The sequence below is a fragment of the Gossypium arboreum genome, chromosome 5 (genome assembly GCF_025698485.1).
Source record: "Gossypium arboreum isolate Shixiya-1 chromosome 5, ASM2569848v2, whole genome shotgun sequence".
Taxonomy (NCBI): domain Eukaryota; kingdom Viridiplantae; phylum Streptophyta; class Magnoliopsida; order Malvales; family Malvaceae; genus Gossypium; species Gossypium arboreum.
Genome location: NC_069074.1, coordinates 16,205,324 through 16,227,069, shown reverse-complemented (window position 1 = coordinate 16,227,069; position 21,746 = coordinate 16,205,324). Strand labels below are relative to the sequence as shown.

The following is a 21,746-nucleotide window of genomic DNA, read 5'->3' as shown; positions in this document are numbered from 1 at the left end:
TCTGACTAGGGTCAAAACCGAGCTGTTACAACAGGTTAGCATCATTCTTGTAGGGCTATCAGTTGAATATGAGTCGGTACGAGTGGTGGCTTCAGCCACTTGTCTTTCCCTTGATCTGTTAACCGAAATGCTGTTAGACTGTGAAGCATAACAAGTTGAGTTCTTAGCTAATGTTCCTGTCCAAGCTAATTTGGCTAGTAAACAGGCTCGTGACAATGCAGGAACATCAAAGAATTCTGATTATCACGATCATAAATAATAATACCGAGGTGGTGGTTTTCAACGCTAGAGAAACTTCTATCGTGGTAGGAGTCGTGGGGGTCGGTTTTCTCACACTCGCCCCCAATGCCAATTATGTGGTCAAATTGGCCATATTGTCCAAAAGTGTTACTATCGGTTTGATGAAAGTTTTACAGGTGTTTCTGATGAAGGGCAATCTATGTCTGTAAATCATCCTCAATTTTTTATTCAAGGCCGGTAGAAAAGTCTGTTTCAAACTGTGCAATGTATCAATGTTACAATCGAACTCCTGTTTCTCAATACCATGGCAGTCAACCAAGTTGTCATTTTTCAGCACCTTTCACAAATGATGCTGGTCAACTTTGGTATCCAGATTCAGGTGCCACAAACCACATTACCAATGATGTCTCGACACTAACTCATCCTACCAAATATACAAGTATGAGTCAACTTCTAATGGGTAATGATACTCTCGTTCTTATCGCTCAGAGACCTCCTCAATCGTTGCGGGTAGTAGGCTCTTACATCTTAAACATGTTTTGCATGTTCCAAATGTCTACAAATATTTGATTTCTGTAGTGCAGTTTGCAAGGGATAATCAAGTGTTTTTTGAATTTCATCCTTATCATTGTTTTGTGAAGGACATCAAGTCAGGAAAGGTTTTGCTAGTGGGTCACATCCATAACAGGTTGTACAGGTTTGATACATCATCACAACTGTAACGCTTAATTTTCAGTGGTGTCGGAACAGTGATTCGAGATCACTAAATCTGACAAATGAGTAGGAAATATTATTAATTTAGTGAGTACAAGTTAAATGTGAAGTTAGGAAAAATTTTGAAATAGTGAATAGTGTACTAAAAATAAATATTAAAATAATTAGAATAGAAAATGAGGTATCGAGAACTCGAGAATTTTAAATGAAGCCATAAACATTTTTATAAATATTTATGGAGTGCTAATAAGTTAGTATTAAATTTTCGTTGAGAAATTTTAAAGTTCTGATAGTTAATTGAACAAAAAGGACTAAATTGTATCAAATGCAAAATTATGGGAAATGATTAAATAGCTTAAATGATAAAAAAAGAGGGTTTAAAAGGAAAATAGACCCAAGGTCTCTTTTGGCTGGACGGAAAGGGCATGAAATCATCAAGAAAATCAGGAGAATTAAGGGAAAAATTAGAAAATTGCAAAATTTACTTAATAAAGCTAGGACTAAAGTGGAATTATCTAGATTTCTCTTTATTTTTCTGCATTCTCATCAGAAAAAACGCATGGAAGAGTTCCCTTAAGCTGGTTTTTCATATTTTTACTTCAAGTAAGTTCAATTATTGATTATTTCTTAAAATTTTTGTGTTTTTGTGACTTTTACAACTAGGTCCACTTGTTGAATTCATTAGTTTTTGATTCTACGAAAGAAATTTAAAGTTTCTATGAATATGTGCTGGAAATATATGATGATTTGGCATAGAATTAGAGCTTTAAATTGTTTATATGCTGATTTTATTAGAAGAATTGAATGGAAAGTGGATGTTTGGGACCTAATTGTAAAAGAGTTTGAAGTTAGAGTTTTATGTGGAAATTTTGAATTTCAATAGTTATGAAATAACTTATAATGTCTAGTAAAAGTATTAATTGAAAAAAAATTATCTTAATTGAGGGGTTAATTGAGTAAGGACTGAATTGTATGAATTGTGAAATTTGAGGCAAAATGGAAATCAACATTTTGCACTAAAACTGTTTTGGACAGCAGCAGTAGTCTAACTTTGAAAAATCACCAAAAATTGTAAAAATGGAATTAGAAGATGAATAAAATATGAAATTAAATCTTATTGAGTCTAGTTTCTTATAGAAGAAATGATGTAAGCAATGGAATTGTAAATCATGAGATATAATAAATTTTATGAGACAAGGTCAGAATGATTTTGGGTTCCCCTGTTCTAACTTTGTAAAATCATAAAAAATTGGATAAAAATAATTAGGGGCTTAAATTTAGATGTTTAGAATCCTGAATGAGTCTATTTTCAAGAGAAACAAACAGGAACATCATTCGAATCCTGTACGAGGAGATAATTAATTTTTAATGAACAAGGGTTGAAACTGTTAGACAGCAGAACAAGGGAGACTTCAATGAATAAACTGTATTAATTGGCCTAACCAAAAATATATGAATGACTCGTGTATAAATTGATCACATGCCCTATTATAATCGATAAGTGTTGGATTAGAAATGATATAATGTTTTATTTGGAATATTTATTATAAAATTACGGTTATCGTTATAATACAAAAATTGAACTTGTGAGTTTATATGGCTAAATTTTAGTGATTATTTGTTAATTTTATGAATTTCATGATGTGATATTTCATATGTATTGATGATAAAATTGTGAATAACGTAAAAGCATGAAAATTGAATAAATGATCAAGTTGAGCATTTCAGTTCAGTGACAATATGAATTGAAGGAAAAGACCATGGTTGGACCATGGCAACAAGTGATAAGTGATAGCTTCGGCTACACTTATCTGATCAAGGACAAATGAAAGTGATAAGTATTATATTCGGCTACATTTATCTGATCAAGGACAAGTGAAAGTGATAAGTGATAGCTTCGACTACACTTATCTGATCAAGGACAAATAACAAGTGAAAAGTGGTAGCTTCGGCTACCTGAGCAGTGAAAAGTGGTAGCTTCTACTACCTGATCAGTGAAAAGTGGTAGCTCCGGCTACCTGATCAGTGAAAAGTGGTAGCTCCGACTACCTGATCAGTGAATAGTGGTAGCTCCGGCTACAAGTGACAAGTGATTTCCGTATAAGACCATATCTGGGATATGGCATCGGTGTGATATATGCTACTGTATAAGACCATATCTGGGATATGGCATCAGTGAGATATGTGATTCGTGTAAGACCATAGCTGGGCTATGGCATCGATATGTGATGTGTGATTACGTGTAAGACCATAGCTGGGCTATGGCATCGATATATGAATATGTGTAAGACCATAGCTGGGCTATGGCATCATTATGTGAATATGTGTAAGACCATAGTTGAACTATGGCATCGAGAAAACGAAATACTCAATTCCGTAAGACGTTCACTAATTTGACAAAGTTTGGTAAGTGCTACATAGAATTATGTGATACAAGGAAGTACGAGTTGATAAGATATGAGTATAGAACTTGGTTGATAAATGAATTCATTTGTGATTATATAATTGTTCATCTTGAATGTACTGGCCATATGTATTGATAATTCAAATGTTTTAATGAATAAAGTTCCGACATGGAATAAATTGAACACGAGACAAATAATTATGAAATTGAACTCGGAATTCATGAAAATGACGGTTATTGATATATGGAGACATGAGACATTGATATATGAATATGGAAAATGTTTGATAAATGTGTTTATTCATAATTATGGAATTATATACCTCATGTGTACTATTTGCATAACGATGATATTTCAAATACTTTGGTTATTTAAGCTTAAATATGAAATAGTATGAAATCAAGATAAGTTGTTATGAAAATATATTTAGATTATAGAGATATAGCTAATATATGTTGTATGATTACATAACGTGAAATTGTGTATATATATGAGAAATTTAATGAGAATTGAGCCCATACACATTTCTTGTTATTTATATGAAGTATATGACTGACAAGGGTGATGAAGTTATAAACAAAGAGTTACACGGGTTGAAAACACGAGCGTGTGACTCTCCAATGTGTGAAAATTTTCTAAGTGTTGCAAAAGTTTCATATGTTTACGGTTTGGTCCCGAACCACCCCGAATGTATGTTTTGGGCCCTGTAGGTGTAATGACCTGAATTTTACCGATACTGAAAAAGTATAATTTTGGATCTCTATTTATGAAAAGTGGATTCGTAAATATTTATTTAAAAATATTTATGAAGTAAAATGAGTGATTAATTAGAGTTTAATTAAGTGAATTTAGCTTAATTAAGGATAATTAGATAAAAGGATTAAATTGAATGAAGAGTGAAAGTTCAATTATAGAATAAAGAAAAGTAAAGGGACTAAAAAGGCAAATAAGCCAAAAATGAGTGCCAAGTGTATGGCAAAAATAAAATACATGTGTAATTAATATAATACATACATTTGTAATACATGTATGTATTCACTTATTATTTAAGTAAATAATTAATGTATTTATTATTATATAATTGATATTATTTGATAAATAAATTAAATATAAGACAAATGTATGGTAAAAATAATTTATATGTGTACCAATAGTATACATACACTTGTAATACACATATATGTTTGCTTATTATATAAGCATATTATATATTATTATTAAAAGTAAAGTAAATAAAAAGGAAATAAAAAGAAAGAATTAGAATGAAAAGAAACAGAATGTGGAACGAAACAGGGGAAGGAAGAAAGAAAAAGAGAAAAGAAAGAAGAAAAGAGAAAATTCAAGGTTTGAAGCTTAGAAGTTTAATAGGTAAGTCAATTTAGTCTTTTTTACTTAATTTTGATGTTTTAGAAGCTTTAGAACAAGATTTTGATGAAATTAAGTTGATATTTTGAAAGTTATTAGATTTCTAGATAATGTTTATGTTGAGTAAAATGATGAATTAAGGGCTAAATTGATAGAAATTCAAGTTAGAAATGAAATAAGGATTGAATTGTAAAGTGATTCATAAGTTTTATGCTTTAAGGACTAAATTGGAAGAATTTTGAAATTATGGTTTTATGATAAAAATAGATAATTATGTCTAATTTTGGTTAAAATTGAGTAGAAATAAAGTATGAATTAAGTTAAAAAAGTAAGTGAATTTAGTTACGATTAAATTGAAATTAAAAGTAGAAAATCAACATTTTGCACTAAGACTATTATGGACAGCAGCAGTAGTCTAAGTTTGAAAAATCACCAAAAATTTTAGAAATTGAATTAGAGGATGAATAAAATATGGAATTAAATATTATTGAGTCTAGTTTATTATAGAAGAAACAGTATAAGCAATTGAATTGTAAATTATGAGATATAATGAATTTTGTGAGATAAGGTCAGAATGAATTCGGGTTCCCCTATTCTGACTTTGGAAAATCACCAAAAATTGGATAAAAATAATTAGAGACTTAAATTTATATTTTTAAAATCCCTAATGAGTCTATTTTCAGGATAAATCAACGGGAATATTATCCGAGTTTTGTACTGTGAGATAATTAATTTTTAGTGAAGAAGGGTCGAAACTGTCAGACAGCAGAACAGGGATAACTTTAAAGAATAAACTGTACTTATTGGCTAAATCAAAAATTCTGAAAATTTTATGGTAAAAATATATATGAGTCTAGTTTCAGGGAAAATTATCGGATCTTAATTTTTAGTTTTATAGCTCCATATATAAATAATTTAATGACTATGACACAGATGGACAGCTTGAATATCCATAAAGGTAAATAAATAAAAATTATAGATAATGTTACTTACAAGCGTGTTATATACATTAAGGATGTGGAATGGAGAGGAGGAGGAGGAAAATATATATGAATATTCAGTTAGCATGGCTAATTTGCATGTTTTAAGCTCATGGACTAAATTGAATAAAAGTAAAACTTTAGGGGGCAAATTTTGTAAAAATGTTAAAAATGACTAAATTGAAGGGAATGAATTGTTTTATTATCTAAATTAATAAATTGAATGAAATTATCAATTTAAGATTGGGTGAAATTTGGAAAAATGATAAATTACCAATATGCCCCTAAATCTTGGTATTTCTGCAATTTAGTCAGGTAGGTTTGTATATCCTGAATGAGCATGTAAATATGACAATTTAAGTATTGTATCGTATTTTATATGATATTTTGAATTGAATATATGAAAAGGATGTTATATGAACCATGAAAATGAATACTAAATAATATAAATTAATTGAAATTATTCTGAAAATCTCGGTAATGCCTCGTATCCTATCCCGGTCTCAGGTACGGGTATGGGGTATTACAGTAGGCCCATATAAGGGACGTTAAACATATGTGTGAAAATTTTCAATTTAGAAGAAATTTTATGGCTGATTTTTACATGATTTATCATATTAAGTTCGGTAATGCCTCGTACCCTATTCTAGACTCGGAATACAGGTAGGGGGTGTTACAACAACAAGGAGTTCTTGCTAGTTCTGTTACTAATTTTCAGTGTGCGAATACTGCTAAAGTTCTTCATCAAGATAGCACTTGTTCTGAGTTCGAGTTGTGGCACAAAAGGCTTGGCCACCTATGCACAAAAGTTTTTCATCAAGTACTTCAAAGTTGTAATATTTCTCTAAATAAATCCACACTACCTAGGGTGTGTGCTCTTTGTCAGCTAGGAAAGTCACATAAGCTAGTTTTCAGTAGCTCTCAAACTGTATATTCATCACCTTTTGAACTTGTTGTGTCGGATTTGTAGGGACCCACTCATCTACCTTCTGAAGGCTATCTCTATTACTTGTCTTTTGTTGATGCATATAGTAGATATACTTGGATTTATCTTTTAAAGACAAACGCTAAAATTCTTGCCAAGGTTGTTCAGTTCTATAAGTTTGCAGAAGTTCAGTTTGGGTGTAAAATTAAAATGCTGCAAAGTAACTAGGGTGGTGAGTACAGACCACTGGCTATTGTTTTTTCTCAGCTTGGTGTCAAACGTAGGCTGACTTGCCCGCACACTTCTGAACAGAATGGAATCGTTGAAAGGAAACATAGACATTTGGTCGAGACAGGTCCCACGTTGCTTGCTCAAGCATCCTTACCCATGCATCTTCGGAGTCATGCATTTTTGCATTTTGTTTACTTGATAAATAGACTACCCATGTCTGTTCTCAAGGGGCAATCTCCTCATAAACGTTTGTATCATACCTCAGCTAATTATATGTTGCTTAAGGTCTTTAGTTATCATTGTTTTCCATATCTTAGACCATATAATAAGCATAAGATTTAGTACCGATCTTGAACTTGTACCTATCTTGGTTATAGTCCTAACCATAAAGGCTATAAATGTCTTGATAAAAATGGCAGGATTTTTGTGTCCAGGCATGTGGTTTTTTATGAAGCCTTCTATCCATTTGCCAAGACAGAGGCTTCTTCTACAAAGACAGGCCTATCAATGGCACATCAACAATCAAGTTTTCCTCTGTTACAGGAAGTTCTGAGAGAGTGGTCTTCTGCTCAATTGACTGGTCCTGATGTTGCTAACCCATTAACTGATGCTGATGATGCTCAACATGCTCGAGTCTCCTCACCCATTTGTCAACCTGATTTTTTAGTTGCTCCATCTCCTGTTAGTCAATCTGGTGGTTCTCTCGAGGTGTCACACGGCTTCTCTCTCTCGCTTTAATTCAGCTTTTACTTGTGGTGCTATAGATCAACTTGGAGTTGCTCCTACATCTTCAGTTGCACCTAGTGGGTCCAACACACATCCCATGCAAACATGGTCTAAATGTGGTATTTTTTAAACCAAAGCTTTATGCTACCAACTTAGATGCACATGAGCCTTTGATGATTGACAAGGCTTTTTTGAGTCCTGAGTGGACTAAAGCTGCCCAGCAGGAATATGATGCACTCATGCATAATCAAACATGGGAGCTTGTATCTTTGCCTCCTAACAGAAGGGCAGTGGTCTGCAAATGGGTGTTCAAAATTAAGAAACATGTGGATGGCTCTGTGGCTTATTATAAATGCAGGCTGGTTGTCAAAGGGTATCTTCATGAAGCTGGTATTGACTTCCATGAAACTTTCAGTCTGGTTGTTAAGCCTACAACAATCCGAGTGGTTCTTTCTCTTGCAGTTCAGTTTGGCTAGAATTTAAGGCAAGTGGATATAAATAATGCATTTCTTAATGGCGATTTTGTAACGCCCCTTACCCGAGACCGTTGCCGGAGTCGAGCACAAGGCACTACTAAACTTATTTGAGCACTTAACCAAATTTAGATAATTTATATCATACTTTTCAGACAAGCTGTCCAACTGCGTCATAGTTGCTAAATAATTCATATCTCGAGTTATAAAACTCGAAACCCAAATCCGTAAATTTTACCCGAATTTATACTCATATATCTACTTACCAATTTTTTTATAATTTTGGTTGGTCCAATTAGTACAGTTTATTAGTTAAATCCTCCCTGTTTGTGGTTTGGCTACTTTGACCCCGTGCACTACTGAACCAAATTTCTCTCTGTACAAAATTCAAATAACCCGTTTGTTTCTCTTAAAATAGACCCAATGAGAAATCCATACATATACAGTATGACTCATAATTATTTTTGTGCAATTTTAATGATTTTCTAAAATCGAATAAGGAACTCAAGTCATTCAGACTCTGTCTCACCACAATTTAAATATCTCATAACATAAAATCCAATTGCATGCACCGCTTCCTCTATATGAAACTAGACTCATTAGGCTTTAATCTCATTTTTTCCCAGCCCTTAACTAAATTTCCACAATTTATGGTGAATTTTCAAAGTCAAACTATCGCTACTTACCAAAACTGTTTTAGTACAAATATTGTTAACTAGTTCATAACATCTTTACTTCAATTCATTCAAACTCTATACATGCCATATAAATCTTTAAACATAAAACAAAAACTACCAGAATTGATCTGAATAGTGTGCCCTGTTGTGTTGATCTGATCTACCCACTTCACTTCAAGTCAATCTACATAAAAATATTAAACACACACAAGTAAGCTTATTGAAGCTTAGTAAGCTCATAGGCATATAAACACAAATCATATCAAATATCGTACACAATCTTATATCTATTAGTTTAACTATTTCATCCTCCAAATCACAATTTCATTAATAACTCATTGGAATAATTTCCATATGGCTACTCACAATTTAATTCCCTTAGGCCCATTTCTCATTTACTTCATTGTCAATTTAAGGAACAATAAGGGAATTGAGTGCTTCATTATCACATTGCCATAGTAAACTATGGACTTTCACATTGTTACGCATCACACACCGAAGCCATAGCCTTGCCATGGTCTTACACGGTTCACATATCATGCCGAAGCCATATCCCAGACATGGTCTTATACGGAATCACATTATCACATTATACCGATGGCATAGCCCAGCTATGGTCTTATACGGAGTCACATTATCACATTGCACCGATGCCATAGCCCAGCCATGGTCTTAAACGGGCACACTTATCACATATTTTTCGTCAATTCATCAGGGTCACAGAATAGAAACACTCAAATCCATTTTTCCTACTAATTTGTACTTTTAGTTACACATTATTCATTAGTTAATGCAAATTGATAGTATTCATCAACAATAAAATACTTTAACAATCATAAGATTTTCATATCAAAACATTGAACTTTGTCATATGAACTTACCTGGACTAATTTGCAAAAGTCGTAGAAATTCAGGGACTATTCTTGAATTTTCTCCTTTCCACGATTCAGTTCGTTTTCTTGATTTATAATTATAAAATCATTCCTTCATTAGCATCCATTTCAATTCTATTTCACTTCACAATTTATGCTGTTCAAGTTTCGAAATTGCACTTTTACCCTAAAATTTCTGATTTTCACAATTTAGTCCTCGCTCAATTCACCCATCAATTGAACTAATTTTTCTCAATTAACACTTTATTTTATCATTATAAACTATTTCAAAACCTTTTATATTCTTAATTTCAACAGAAACCTTCAATTCACAACTTTTTCACAATTAGGTCCTAAATATCATTTCCTATCAAAATCACTTAATAAAACCACCTTAATATGAAATTAGAACTTAAATTTCATAATAATTCATCATAAAATTCCTTATACATCCAGGGTAACTTCCAATTTCACCCATAAAATCAAAAACTAATGAATTCTACAAGTGGACCTAATTGTAAAAGTCATAAAAACATAAAAATTATCAAGAAAAGTAAGAATTAAACTCACATGATGTAAAAATATGAAAAAATAGCTTTCTCCAAACCTTCTATGGCGTTTTAGCTGAGAAAATATGAAGAAATGTCTAGATTTTTCAATTACATCATTATTTAACTATTAACTTTTATGCTATTTCCAATTTTGCCCCTTGTTCACATTGTTTTCTTGCTTATTTCATACCCAAACCGTCCAGCCATTAACCTTTGGGTCTAATTGCTCTTTAAATCCATCTTTTAAATACTTAAGCTATTTACTCACAATTTAACAAATTTTGCGCTATTTTCAATTTAGTCCTTTTAATTAATTAGCCATCCAAACGTTAAAATTTTCTAACTAAACTTTAATACTAACTCAATGACACTCCATAAATATTTATAAAAATATTTATAGCTCAAATTTCAACTTTGAGGTCTCGATACCTCATTTTGACCCGCTTGACCTAATAAATTCTTTTAATTCACTAATTTCACCATTTCACAAATTCTTCTAAATTCTTACTTGACTCATAAATATTAAATTACTATCTTGTTCAATCTTATTTGTCGAATTTAGTGATCTCAAATCACCATTTCCGACACCACTGAAAATTAGGCCGTTACAGATTTGAATGAAGAAATTTATATGCTTCAGCCTCCAGGTTTTGAACGACATAATAGTGGTCAACCTTTGGTGTGCAAGCTTAAGAAGGCATTGTATGGCCTCAAATACGCACCTCGGGCCTGGTTTCAAAAGTTACTGGATCATCTTATTGCTTCTGGTTTTGTGTTGTCAAAGTCTGATGCCTTGTTGTTTATTAAACAAGCTGGTGAAGTTCTTCTATATGTGCTGGTCAATGTCGATGACATCATAGTCATAGGCAATCATCAGTCAAGTATTGATGCTTTTGTTGAATCTTAGATTCAAAGTTTACTCTTAAGGACTTGGGAAATTTGAGCTATTTTTTGGGCATCGAAGTCACACACATAGCCTCGGGTCTCTTTCTCAGTCAACGAAAGTACATTCAAGACTTGTTGCAACGAAGTCACATGGAACAGTCCAAAAGCACTCATACTCCTATGATCTGTTCTTGTCTATTGTTTGCTCATACAGGCAGTCCTATTGAAAATGATCCCAAATATAAGAGCATCGTAGGGGCCCTTCAATACATTGTGTGTGATATCTCGAATTAGGGCCTAATCAGAATAGTGGTTTTGGGACCACAAAACCGAGATAGAAATAATTATTTTATAATTATTTTGAGGTCTATGATATGATTGTATGATTGTGTGAAAGTTTCATGAAGAAATTCTATGCATAAAGTGCTTAATTTGAAAAAAAAATCCATTCATCTTCTTCATGTTGCTGCCAAATTTTACTTGCTACCATAGCTAGGGTTTCTTCAACTTCTAAGCTCAATAATCAAGAAAGATGTGGAATCGACTTTGATCGGGGAAAAGAAAAGATTTCGAGCTAAATTGCAACATTTATACATTTTGTACCGAGGTAAGTTCATGAGTAAATAAGGTAACATAATTGTTGTTTTAAGCAATTTAATGTTGTTTATATGATATGATGCTTTTTATTATCATGAAATGTTATGTTTTATGGTTATTGTTGAATAATATGTAATTATGTGAATTGCTTGATGAGTATGAACTATCATCGAAGTATCGATTTCGACATTTCGTGGAAGATGGCAAAGGAGTATGATCGAGGAAAATCCCGTTTGAACATTAGGAATAGATTAGGATACAAGTAACATGTCACTAGGAAATTGAGATCCGAACTCGTTGAGTTACGTTTCGAGTTCATGAGAATTATGAGGCATCCGAACTCGTTGAGTTGCGTTCCGAGTTCATTATGGGTGAAATTATGATTGTTTGATTTCATGTATCCAAATTATATTCCGATATGTTCAACGGGTAAAGTTTTAGTGAAATGGAAGAATTCTCGAGATTAAAGTGACTAGCTGGTAAGTGTTGTGGAACGGATACTTTGTACAGGTATGTACTTAACCCTCGGGTTGAGACTTCAATATAACAATAATATGGTAGGATCATGAATGAGAAATATGATATGAATGCTTTGGTGATATTATGCAAATGTGCATTTCGTATTATTGCATGGTTATGTTACTTGCTATTTACATGTGAACTTACTAAGCAATTATGCTTACTCCCTCCTCTCTATTCTTTGTAGTTTTGTTAAGCCGGCTAGGAGATCCGGAACGGTCAGAGGCGCGCACACATTATCAACAAACTATTTCGGTATAATGACTTGTATATTTTGGGAATATGACATGTATAGCATTATAATCATTTTGTGTATATAATCTTATGATATGGCTCATGGATGACATGGAAATGTTTGAGAATTATTAGCTATTGGAGTGGCTAATCAAGATTATATTTGATAACACGTATGCTTTATGTGCTAACTAATCTATGGAAATCCATAAAATGGTGAAATTGGCTATAAAACAGAATCACACAGCAGCAGTGACGTGAGATTGAAAAATCACTAAAAATAGTAGAGATAGAATTAGATGATGAATAAAATATGTAATTTAAGATTAATAAATCTAATTTCATGTGGAAGAAACAAAATAGGTAAAAGAGTTGTATTTTATGAGATATTTACGTTTTCGTGAAACAGGGTCAGAGCGATTTCTAGATCCCCTATTCTGACTTTATAAATTCACCATAAATTGTGTAAAAATAATTAGAACTCAAACTTTATATGTATGGATTCCTTATTGAGTATATTTTTAATAGAAACAAACGAAATGGTCATTGGATCTCTGTACAGGAAGAAATTTGATTTGTAGTGCACAGGGGTTAGAGTAGCTGAACCCTGAAATAGGGGAGACTTTAACTAATAAACTGTACTAATTGGCCCTACCAAAAATTCTAGAAAAAAACTAGTAAGTAGATATATGAATCTAGTTTCAGGGAAAATTTACAAAATTTGATTTCGAGTTTCGTAACTTGATATATTATTTTTTTAGCAACTGTGACACAGATGGACAGTTTACTACGAGAATTGTTTAAACTTGTTTAAATGCTAAAATAAGTTTAGTAATATCTCATGCTCGACTCCGGCGACGGTCTCGGGTAAGAGGCGTTACATTGTGGTTACCAGGTGTAATAACCCATACCCGTACCTGAGACTGGGATAGGATACGAGGCATTACCAAGATTTTCAGAATAATTTCAATTAATTTATATTATTTAGTATTCATTTTCATGTTTCATGTAACATCCTTTTCAAATATTCAATTCAAACATCATATAAAATACGATACAATATTTAAATTGTCATATTTACATGCTCATTCAAGATATACGAACCTACTTGACTAAATTGCAGAAATACCAAGATTTAGGGGCATATTGGTAATTTACTATTTTCCCAAATTTCACCCAATCTTAAATTGATAAATTCATTCAATTTATTAATTTAGATAATAAAACAATTCATTCCATTCAATTTAGTCATCTTTGACATTTTTACAAAATTGCCCCCTAAAATTTTACTTTTATTCAATTTAGTCCATGGGTTTAAAACATGCAAATTAGCCATGCCAACTGAATATTCATATATATTTTCCCCCTCCTCCTCTCCATTGAACATCCTTAATGTACATATCATGCTTACAAGTAACGTTATTAATAATTTCACTATTGACTTATATGTATATTCAAAGCTATCCATCTGTGTCATAGTCACTAAATTATTTATATCTGGAGCTATGGAACTCCAAACTAAGATCCGCTAATTTTCCCTGAAACTAGACTCATATATATTCTTACCATAAATTTTCAGAATTTTTGGTTTAGCCAATAAGTATAGTTTATTCTTTAAATTTTCCCCTGATCTGCTATCTAACAGTTCTGACCCTTCTTCACTAAAAATTAATTATCTCCTCGTACAGAATTCAAATGATGTTCCCATTTATTTCTATTGAAAATATACTAATTAAGGATTCCAAAAATATAAATTTAATCCCCTAATTGTTTTTATCCAATTTTTGATGATTTTCCAAAGTCAGAACAGGGGAACCCGAAATCATTCTGACCTTGTCTCACAAAAGTTATTGTATCTCATGATTTAAAATTCTATTGCTTACATAGTTTCTTTTATAAGAAACTAGACTCAATAAGCTTTAATTTCATATTTTATTCATCCTCTAATTAGATTTCTATAATTTTTGGTGATTTTTCAAAGTTAAACTACTGCTGCTGCCTAAAACAGTTTTAGTGCAAAATGTTGACTTCCGTTTTACCCCAAATTTCACAATTCATACAGTTCAGTCCTTGCTCAATTAACCCCTCAATTAAGATAATTTTCTCAATTAATACTTTTTATAGACATTATAAGTTATTTCATAACTATTGAAATTCAAAATTTCCACATGAAACTCTAACTTTAAACTCTTTTACAATTAGGTCCTAAACACTCACTTTCTATTCTATTCTTTCAATAAAATCAGAATATAAACAATTTAAAGCTCTAATTCCATACTAAATCATCATATACTTCCAGCACTCATCCATAACAACTTCAAAAATTAGACATGGAATCAAAAACTAATGAAATAGTAAGTTGGACCCAATTGTCAAAGTCCAAAAACATAAAAATTTTAAGGAGAAAGAAAGAATTAAACTTACATGAAGCTAGAATATGAAAACCAGCTTGAACCGTCCTCCATGGCTGTTTTTCAGCTGATGAATATGAAGAGAAATGAAGAGAATTCTAGATATTCCAATTTAGTCCCATTTTTATTTAGCCCATTTTGGCAATTTTTCAATTTTGCCCTTATTTCACCCATTTCCTGATTTTTCTCAGCTATTGCCGCCCAGAATATCTTCTTTGGGCTTATTTGCACTTTAGGTCCTTCCTCATTTGACAATTGAGCTATTTAATCCTTTTAGCAACTTTTACACCATTTTCAATTTAGTCCTTTTTATTTAATTAACCACCCAAACGTCAAAATTTTCTGACTAAATTTTATTACTACCTCACCAACACTCCATAAATATTTATAAAAATATTTATGGCTCGATTTATGAAGTCGAGGTCTCGATACCTCATTCTCAACCCAATTTACCTAATTAATTCTTTTAAATCACCAAATTCACTAATTCAAAAATGCTTTTATATTCACATTTGATTCATAGGTATTAATTTATTAAATTTTTAACTCACTCGTCGGATTTGGTGATCTCAAATCTCTATTCTCGATACCATTGAAAATTAGGCTGTTACACCAGGCATGATATTACTTTTGCTGTCAATAGGGTTTTTCAATTCATGCACAAACCTCTTGATCAGCATTTCAAAGCTGTTAAGCATATTTTGAGGTATCTCCAGGCAACAATTGATCATGGAGTTCATTTTACTGCTGCCTCTCGTCTCTCTCTTGTTGGTTATTCAGATGCTAGTTGGGGAAATAATCCTGATGATAGACGTTCAACGTCGGGGTTTTCTATTTTCCTAGGTGGTAATCCTGTATCTTGGGGTTCAAAGAAGCAACATGTAGTCTTCCGTTCTTCAGCAGAAGCAAAATATAGGAGCCTCGCTTATGTTACAGCAGAGGTCACTTGGATAGAGTCTTTGTTGAGAGAATTAAAAGTTCAGCTTGTAGGAAGAACAGCTATTTGGTGTGACAACTCAAGTATAGTAGTTGTGTCTGCAAATCCAATTCTTCATTCCAAATTCAAGCATGTAGAGCTAGATTTTATTTTTTGTTCGTGAAAAGGTAACCACTTGGAAGCTAATTGTTGGACATGTTCCAACTCAAGATCAGGTGGCTGATGTGCTTACCAAACCCCTTTCAGTTAGATGTTTTACAAAATTCAGAACACAACTTAAAGTTGTCAGCAAACTCGAGACCTTACAAAGCAGGAGGTGACAGAAGTAGATCAGTTGGGTGAATATTAAGGATTAAGTAAACAAATAGTTGTTAAGTTGTTAAGCAGTTAAAGTAGTTATTTTGTTAAGAAGTTGTTTTCAAGTACTTTATAAATATTGTATGGTCAATCGCTATGAGGTATTTGTTGTTAAAGAATAAAATCCATCTATTTGGTTTATGATTGTGCTGCGTTTCTCTACATGTACCAATGACTAAACAAAAGTAATTACGAAAGGGAAAACTCAACAAAGTAGTATCCCATGGTTTCACGATACAACTCATCCTTAAGATCGGAATCATTATCTTTGACAGTTTTAGCTTCGCCTTTGAGACTGCCTGCATCTTTTGTCCCAAACTGCGTCTCAATTTCTTCTACATTATCTTCCTCCTCTACTGTTGCATCAGAGCTGATATTTAGGCTAGATTTAACTGAGCTGTAGATGCGTGAGGTGAAATCCTTAGGGTCAGGAAGATTGAAGCCACTCTCCATCAGTGTTGTCTGGTATATAAGTTGAGTTGTTTCCTTTACACCCTTATCCTGAAGATCTAGAAAAAAAGGTTTAGTTGAAAGAAAGACTAGCAGAATCAAAAATAGGTTATATATTTTAGTTAAAAGAGTGCATGCAGGAAGAAACAGTCCCGATTTTAGATTTCACAGAGTGAGCATCAGTTTGTGGCACATACCATGAACTCTTATAATGCTATGGTGAATTGCTCCTACATACAAACTACACATTCATGCTAGATTACTACAATACTTGGAATATGATGTAGAGAGAAAAATTATTATAGCAAACGAATTATATAGTGTTATTGAACATGCACATTTCTACTTGCATGTGTACATACCTCAGGGTCCTTGACAACTCTCTCACAAAGCTCCTTGATGATTGGGTACCTTGGGTGATTTCAAGAACCCTCTTGTCATGCATGTATGCTTGCTTGCTAGCATCTAATAGGATTTGAGATTGCATGATTCTCTCCATATTAGCACTTCAGCCAAACTTCGATGTAGCAACCACACAAAGAGTGTTGTCCAAACAGTTGCTAATTTTTATCTCATCAATAGTCTCGCGGGCAAGTGCACTCTTCCACCATTTGGTTAGTTCTTTAAATGACTCCTCGAGTTCTCCATTATTGGAGTCTTTCCCAATCTTCAGGCCTTCCTTGGACACTTTTTGGAACTACTTTCCTTCTTAATCCATCAGGTACTCATCATCGTGCGACTTCTCAACTTCTGCATCACCACTGATATTCAGTATCAATCATTAACCCAGAAATAACTTCGAACAAAAAGAGTTCCATTTTGAAGGGACATTAGGCCACAGTACAGGATGACGTGTTTGCAAATTAAATTCAAAGTAATTACTAAAGAAACAATTATAACATACATTTATCATCTTTGCCACATCAGGATCTTTAGCTATTTTACGAATCATATCAAGGGCTTTCCTGATGAGAATTAACAAGACACATTGACACATTGAGTGGTAATGTATCAGAATCAACAAGACCCTGCTCAATAGGTTATCCAATAAAAAACAAATCAGGTCACAAGAAAATAACTCAAAAACCTCATTAATGCATATTCTAGCCAGCTATGTAACTTAGCATGTCTTCAATTACCTTCAAAAAACTCAAATATTTGAGCAAAGCTCATCAAATTCATTAGAGATAAAAACTAATTTAACATACAACTTCAACTTCAAGTTGGCTTTGTTGGAGTTGTAGTAACTCTCATATAGATCATGAGGAGCCTAAGGGGACACAAACAGAACAGCCTTGAATTCAACATCACCTTCCGCAGTGAAGTGGCTCTAGGCCATGGGCTTCTCATCGGTAAAGTCCTGCAGAGCATAAGAAATTACATTTACAAGAATAAATAAGAGTTACAAACTTCTCCATAGTATTTGAAGCATTCTAGAGCTAGAGCATCTGGTAAATTACCTTCGCTAAAGAGTGATAGAATTTCGTGTATTCTTCCTCTGTCACATCCTTTGGATTGCGCAACCATATAGCATTAACATCATTCGGAAGGGTTCAATGTATTTTACAGGAATTCTATACTTATCATGGTTTGGAATTAAAGTCTTCTAAGAGTGAGATTTTTTCCTATTGTATCTCAGTAGATATTCTTCGCGAGATTCATAAACAAATTGGCTTTAAGCTTGGGGTGCTTCCCATTAGATACCTTTGAATTCCTCTAGTCATAATGAGGCTTACAGAAATGAATAGCTTTCCTCCGATTGAAAAGATTAAAGCTTGAATACATGGGTGGGCAACAAAGAAGTTTACTTATGCATGTTGACTTCAACTCGTCTAGTACCGGGACTTTAAATAGACAACAATAATTAGACCAACGTGAATTCTTTTCGACAGCCATTATAGCTGTAAAATTGAAATCAAAATTGAGGGAAGAATCGACAACTGATTTGAAGAAGGTTGCGCACCAATAATAATTTAACGATCCAAGTAAAAAGCATTGGAAAAGCTTATTAGTAGCAAGTCACGACCATTGAGAATATATTGAGGTCATTTTGATGGTAACTAGAAGACAATTGAAGATGGAATAAGGCTTGCGGCCAAAAGGAAAGAGTGGAAAGCAGGGTGACGGCATGCTAAAATAATAAGAAAGAAGGGATTTTAACGTCTACGCTTAACCCACCATTATGGCATCTTGGGATAGTTATAAAAGAAGTGGGGGCTAAACCAGGTCCAAAGTATAGTAGGGTAGTAGGGATATAACAAATGTCAACCATTTATTTTTCCCAATGCTATTCTTAAAGCCTCTGATCAACTCTGAAAAATAAAGTAGCAACAAGTGCCAAGGTTAAAATGAATATTTGTAAGCCAAATCGTAAAAGTGGTCTGAGGGTTAAAGAACTAGGTTTAGAAAGCTGTAATCAAGCAATAAAGATGCAACAATTATGGAGTATCTTAATCCAAACAATACCTCTTTAATGGCCTGGGTTAAAGCTTATGTTCTAAAAGGTAAAATTCTATTGCAGATTTCTCCAACTCAAGGTTCCAATTGGAGTTGGAGGAAATTTCTTAAGCTAAGGTGCAAATTAACCATATCATTAATCTTGAGAGTTGATTGTTTCCAACCACAAGAATCCAGTGAATTTAGTATTCGAGAAAGGAATGTAAATATCACATTGAGTAAGCTCTTATAGTTTCATTTTCACATTTTTAAGCATTCATTTAGTCGGGCTTGAATGACAATTATGAATAGGTTGCCAACCAAAAACAAGTTTACTGGCTTGAAGTTTGCAAATTGATGGGCGTTTGTAGTCTGGCTACTTTGAGTTGGAGACAAGGAACCCACCTGTTATTTCAAATCCAATTAATTGTATGGAGAGGGATTTTTAAGTTCGGTTCCATATAGAAGATTGTGACTAATTAAGAATGCTCATATTTACTTGATTCGAAACGAATGACATATTTTTTAGTAATATTTTACATATAAAATAATCTCTCTTACAAAAAAGTTAAGGAAATAGTTTTAATTTTGATTAATAAATGATAGAATTAAAAATATGGACGTCGTGAATAACAAAATTTATATAGCTTAAAATATTGATTGATTCTATTGTATAGAATTTGTTAGGCTAAGGTTGTCATATATTGTAGCAATAATTTTTTTATTTAAATGGTAAATTATACCAACTGCCACTTAACTTTGAGATAATTGACAAAACATCACTTTAGTTTTAATTCAGTCACTCTACTTTCGAAAAATAACAAATCAGTCACTACGTTATCAAATAGTGACAATTCAATCACCCACTAACATTTTCCGTTACAGACCTAACGGGACAGGTGACATGGCCAGTTAATTTGCCACGTTGGATGTCCACAGTGGAAACCTTAAGAAGAAATTGAAAAAAACCTAATAACAGAAAAAGAAGAAGAAGAAAAAGAGGAGGAGAAGAGACTATAAAATCCCTCTTAAAATCTCCAACGACCCTAATACAACGAACCCCACAAATAAACCAGCAACACTGACGACAAGTGCTCCGGCCACCACTATTTGCACCGCCATTAAACTGGGTTAGGATTTTTTCCCAATATTCTTCTTCTTCTTCCCTTAATTTATGTTATTGTAGATAAATTTCAACCTCTCCCAACACTTGCTGTAACAACTCGTTTTCAATGAAATCGGAACAGTGGTTTCGAAACCACAAATATAAGGCCAAAAAAAAATTTATTTTAATATTTTTTATAGTCTACAGTATGATAGAAATATCGTATGAAAATTTAGATGAGAAATTTTACCGATTAAATGTTTAATATGATGAAAATGACCAAATTGCATAAAATGCAAAAGTTGAATTCTAGTAGCTAAAGGTAGCAAATAGCTATGAAATTTGAAATTTGAGGTCTTTATATGAAAATATTCCATTTAGAGGAGTTAGTGGATAAGGATGATTAATCATCATTAAAAAATTTAATAAAGAAAAGGGTTAAATTGGAAAGATGATAAAATAAAGATGATAATGAATTAAATAATAAAAACATCATCATTTTCATCATCTTTCCTAAAATAAGAACATGGAAACCCTAGTTATGAAGCTTGAAGATAGACAAGCTTATTTTGAGTAATTAGGTATGTATTCTTGTCCCGTTTTTAATAATTTTTATGTTTTTAAGATCGTAATAGCTTAATCTAGATATCTCGGAGATTAATTTGTAAAACTATCAATGTACTAGGGTTTTGCCATGGATGGATATAGTTGAATTATGAAGTCTTATGGTAGAAAATGAAAGGTTGTTGATAGATAAACAACTTTTGTAAAGATAATTTTGATGAAATTATGATTTAGAGACTAAATACAAAAGACGGAAAATTTGTAACACCCCTAACACTTATCCGTCGCAGAAACTGGGTTATAGAGCATTATTGGACCTTACAGATTAAATACGAACATTTCACAATTTTTATTATACATATCAAGAATCAGTTATAAAACACTCATATTGTCCCTTAGATGGACTCTCAAGGCCCAATATACACCTTAGAAGTGAATCGGGACTAAACCGAGTACTCAGGGAATTTTTCCCAAAATCCCAAAAATTTTCTTAGAAGCAGGGGACACACGCCCGTGTACTAGGCTGTGTGCGAGGTGTAGGGGTCACACGGCCAAGCCACACGCCCATATGTTAGGTCGTGTGCTAAAACCTGAGCATTCTATTTCAAAATTTTAAGGTGCAAGGGACACACGGCCAAACTACACGACCATGTGCCCGACCGTGTGTTACACACGGCTTAGACACACACCCATGTGAACAAAAATAGGCCATTTTAAGACCACTTTCCTAACCCTTTTTGATATCAACCTATACATAACATTTTAATACATCAAATAGCCCAAATCAATGCAATTAACACAAACCAAAAGTCAAGTTTTTAACAAAATATGCTATCACAAAACTTGATTTCCTATACTCCATAATAAGTCCTTTCATTAGTTAACCAAAATATACTTCTAAATACATGCATACAGACATATTTATATATATGTCATTTACAACCCTATTTCAAGTTTAGCTCTTTTCTAATTTAATCATATACATGCCATATAAACCATAACATGTATAACAAAATCTACCGGAACAAACTGGATAGTGTGACCCGATGAGTTGATCTGATCCTCCAAACTTCTTGAAAATCTATAAAGAAC

At 32.8% G+C, this 21,746-nt stretch overlaps 1 pseudogene; it reads right to left on the bottom strand.

Moving 5' to 3' along the window:
• Positions 1 to 16,288: 16,288 nt before the first annotated feature.
• On the bottom strand, positions 16,289 to 20,107 carry LOC108485148 (endoplasmin homolog; annotated as a pseudogene).
• Between the last annotated feature and the right edge of the window lie 1,639 nt (positions 20,108 to 21,746).